We start from the raw sequence: 5942 nt of genomic DNA on the forward strand, positions 1-5942 counted from the left end.
ACAATAAAATATCAAAAAGTACAGTAAATCTATATTACATACTGTACATAAAATATCAAAAAGTACACCAAATATGTGTTATATATACTGTAAATAAACTATCAAAAACTACAGTAATTATATTTAATATACTGTACATAAAATATCAAAAATTACACCAAAAGAATGTTATTTACTGTAAATAAAATATCAAAAAGTACAGTAAATATATCTTACACTCCCTATGTAAAATATCACAATCTACACCAAATATATATTATATAATTTACATCAAATATCAAAAGGACACCAAATATATCTTATATATTGTACATGAAATATCAAAAAGTACAGTATATATATTTCATACATTGTATATATATTATTAACTAAAAGTACACCAAATACATTTTGTATACTGAAAATAAAATATCAAAAATACAGTAAATATATATTACATACTGTACAGAAAATATCAAAAAGTACACTAAATATGTGTTATATATACTGTAAATAAACTATCAAAAACTACAGTAATTATATTTAATATACTGTACATAAAATATCAAAAATTACACCAAATGTATATTATATACTGTAAATAAAATATCAAAAAGTACAGTAAGTACACATTACACACGCTATGAAATATCACAAACTACACCAAATATATATTATATAATTTACATAAAATATCAAAAGGACACCAAATATATCTTCTATACTGTACATAAAATATCAAAAAGTACAGTAAATATATTTCATATATTGTATATATAATATTAACTAAAAGTACACCAAACACATTTTATATACTGTAAATAAATTATCAAAAACTTCAGTAAATATATATTACATACTGTACATAAAATATCAAAAAGTACACCAAATATGTGTTATATATACTGTAAATAAACAATCAAAAACTACAATAATTATATTTAATATACTGTACATAAAATATCAAAAATTACACCAAATGTATATTATTTACTGTAAATGAAATATCAAAAATTACAGTAAATATATATTACACACCCTATGGAAAATATCACAAACTACATCAAATATATATTATAAAATTCACAAAAAATATCAAAAGGACACCAAATATATATTATATACTGTACATAAAATATCAAAAAGTACAGTAAATATATTTCATATATTGTACATGTAATATTAACTAAAAGTACACCAAATATATTTTATATAGTGTAAATAAAATATCAAAATGTACAGTAAATATATATTACACACCCTATGTAAAATATCACAATCTACACCAAATTTATATTATGTAATTTCCATAAAATATCAAAAGGACACCATATATACCTTATATGCTGAACATAAAATATCAAAATGTACCGTATATATATTTCATATATTGTACATATAATATTAACTAAAAGTACACCAAATACATTTTATATACTGTAAATAAAATATCAAATAGTAGAGTAAATATATATTACATACTGTACATAAAATATCAAAAAGTACACCAAATATGTGTAATATATACTGTAAATAAACTATCAAATCCACAGTAATTATATATAATATACTGTACATAAAATATCAAAAATTACACCAAATGTATATTATTTACTGTAAATAAAATATCAAAAAGTACAGTAAATATATCTTACACACCCTATGTAAAATATCACAATCTACACCAAATATATATTATATAATTTACATAAAATATCAAAAGGACACCAAATATACCTTATATACTGAACATGAAATATCAAAATGTACAGTAAATATATTTCCTATATTGTACGTATAATATTAACTAAAAGTACACCAAATACATTTTATATACTGTAAATAAAATATCAAAAGTTCAGTAAATATATATTACATTCTGTACATAAAATATCAAAAAGTACACCAAATATGTGTTATATATACTGTAAATAAACTATCAAAAACTGCAGTAATTATGTTTAATATACTGTACATAAAATATCAAAAATTACACCAAATGTATATTATTTACTGTAAATAAAATATCAAAAAGTACAGTAAATATATCTTACACACCCTATGTAAAATATCACAATCTACACCAAATATATATTATATAATTTACATAAAATATCAAAAGGACACCAAATATATCTTCTATACTGTACATAAAATATCAAAATTACAGTAAATATATTTCATATATTGTACATATAATGTTAACTAAAAGTACACCAAATACATTTTATATACTGTAAATAAAATATCAAAAAGTACAGTAAATATGTATTACACACCCTATGTAAAATATCACAAACTTCACCAAATATATATTATATAATTTACATAAAATATCAAAAGGACACCAAATATATCTTCTATACTGTACATAAAATATCAAAATGTACAGTAAATATATTTCATATATTGTATATATAATATTAACTAAAAGTACACCAAATAAATTTTATATACTGTAAATAAATTATCAAAAATTACAGTAAATATATATTACATACTGTACATAAAATATCAAAAAGTACACCAAATATGTGTTATACATACTGTAAATAAACTATCAAAACTACACTAATTATATTTAATATACTGTACATAAAATATCAAAAATTACACCAAATATATATTATTTACTGTAAAGAAAATACCAAAAAGTACAGTAAATATATATTACACACCCTATGTAAAATATCACAAACTACACCAAATATATATTATATGATTTACATAAAATATCAAAAGGACACCAAATATATCTTATATACTGAACATGAAATATCAAAATGTACAGTAAATATATTTCATATATTCTACATATAATATTAACTAAAAGTACACCAAATACATTTTATATACTGTAAATAAAATATCAAAATGTACAGTAAATATATATTACATTCTGTACATAAAATATCAAAAAGTACACCAAATTTGTGTTTTATATACTGGAAATAAACTATCAAAAACTGCAGTAATTATATTTAATATACTGTACATAAAATATCAAAAAATTACACCAAATGTATATTATTTACTGTAAATAAAATATCAAAAAGTACAGTAAATATATCTTACACACCCTATGTAAAATATCACAATCTACACCAAATATATATTATATAATTTACATAAAATATCAAAAGGACACCAAATATATCTTATATAGTGTACATAAAATATCAAAATGTACAGTAAATATATTTCATATATTGTACATATAATATTAACTAAAAGTAAACCAAATACATTTTATATACAGTAAATAAAATATCAAAAAGTACAGTAAATATGTATTACATACTGTACATAAAATATCAAAAAGTACACCATATATGTGTAATATATACTGTAAATAAACTATCAAAAACTACTGTAATTATATTTAATATACTGTACATAAAATATCAAAAATTAAACCAAATGTATATTATATACTGTAAATAAAATATCATCAAGTACAGTAAATATATATTACACACCCTATGTAAAATATCACAAACTTCACCAAATATATATTATAAAATTTACATAAAATATCAAAAGGACACCACTTATATCTTCTATACTGTACATAAAATATCAAAATGTACAGTAAATATATTTCATATATTGTATATATAATGTTAACTAAAAGTACACCAAATACATTTTATATACAGTAAATAAATTATCAAAAATTACAGTAAATATATATTACATACTGTATATAAAATATCAAAAAGTACACCATATATGTGTTATATATACTGTAAATAAACTATCAAAGGGTATAGTAATTATATTTAATATACTGTACATAAAATATCAAAAATTACACCAAATGTATATTATTTACTGTAAATAAAATATCAAAAATTACAGTAAATATATATTACACACCCTATGTAAAATATCAAAAACTACACCAAATATCTATTATAAAATTCACATAAAATATCAAAAGGACACCAAATATTTATTATATACTGTACATAAAATATCAAAAAGTAAAGTAAATATATTTCATATAGTGTACATATAATATTAACTAAAAGTACACCAAATACATTTCATATACTGTAAATAAAATATCAAAAAGTACAGTAAATATATATTACATACTGTACATAAAATATCAAAAAGTACACCAAATATGTGTTATATATACTGTGAATAAACTATCAAATATACAGTAATTATATATAATATACTGTACAAAAAATATCAAAAATTACACCAAATGTATATTATATACTGTAAATAAAATATCAAAAAGTACAGTAAATATATGTGGCATACCCTATGTAAAATATCAAAAACTACACCAAATATATATTATATAATTTACAGAAAATATCAAAAGGACACCAAATATATATTCTATACTGTACACAAAATATCAAAAGGTACAGTAAATATATTTCATATATCTTACATATAATATTAACTAAAAGTACACCAAATGCATTTTATATACTGTAAATAAAATATCAAAAAGTACAGTAAACATATATTACATACTGTACATAAAATATCAAAAAGTACACCAAATATGTGTTATATATACTGTAAATATCAAAAACTACAGTAATCATATTCAATGTACTGTATATAAAATATCAAAAATTACACCAAATATAAATTAAATACTGTAAATAAAATATCAAAAAGGACAGTAAATATATACTACACACCCTATGTAAAATATCAAAAATTACACCAAATATATATTATATAATTTACATAGAATATAAAAAGGACACCAAATATATCTTATATATTGTACATAAAATATCAAAAAGTACAGTATATATATTTCATACATTGTACATATATTATTAACTAAAAGTACACCAAATACATTTTGTATACTGAAAATAAAATATCGAAAAGTACAGTAAATCTATATTACATACTGTACATAAAATATCAAAAAGTACACCAAATATGTGTTATATATACTGTAAATAAACTATCAAAAACTACAGTAATTATATTTAATATACTGTACATAAAATATCAAAAATTACACCAAAGGAATGTTATTTACTGTAAATAAAATATCAAAAAGTACAGTAAATATATCTTACACTCCCTATGTAAAATATCACAATCTACACCAAATATATATTATATAATTTACATAAAATATCAAAAGGACACCAAATATACCTTATATACGGAACATGAAATATCAAAAAGTACAGTAAATATATTTCATATATTGTACATATAATATTAACTAAAAGTACACCAAATACATTTTATATATTGTAAATAAAATATCAAAAGTACAGTAAATATATATTACATTCAGTACATAAAATATCAAAAAGTACGCCAAATATGTGTTATATATACTGTAAAAAAACTATCAAAAACTGCAGTAATTATATTTAATGTAGTGTACATAAAATAAGAAAAATTACACCAAATGTATATTATTTACTGTAAATAAAATATCAAAAAGTACAGTAAATATATCTTACACACCCTATGTAAAATATCACAAAGTACACCAAATATATATTATATAATTTACATAAAATATCAAAAGGACACCAAATATACCTTATATACTGAACATGAAATATCAAAATGTACAGTAAATATATTTCATATATTGTACATATAGTATTAACTAAAAGTACACCAAATACATTTTATATACTGTAAATAAAATATCAAAAGTACAGTAAGTATATCATACATTCTGTACATAAAATATCAAAAAGTACACCAAATATGTGTTATATATACTGTAAATAAACTATCAAAAACTGCAGTAATTATGTTTAATATACTGTACATAAAATATCAAAAATTACACCAAATGTATATTATTTACTGTAAATAAAATATCAAAAAGTACAGTAAATATATCTTACACACCCTATGTAAAATATCACAATCTACACCAAATATATATTATATAATTTACATAAAATATCCAAAGGACACCAAATATATCTTATATACTGTAC

The sequence above is a fragment of the Pan paniscus genome, chromosome 22 (assembly GCF_029289425.2).
Source record: "Pan paniscus chromosome 22, NHGRI_mPanPan1-v2.0_pri, whole genome shotgun sequence".
Lineage (NCBI taxonomy): Eukaryota > Metazoa > Chordata > Mammalia > Primates > Hominidae > Pan > Pan paniscus.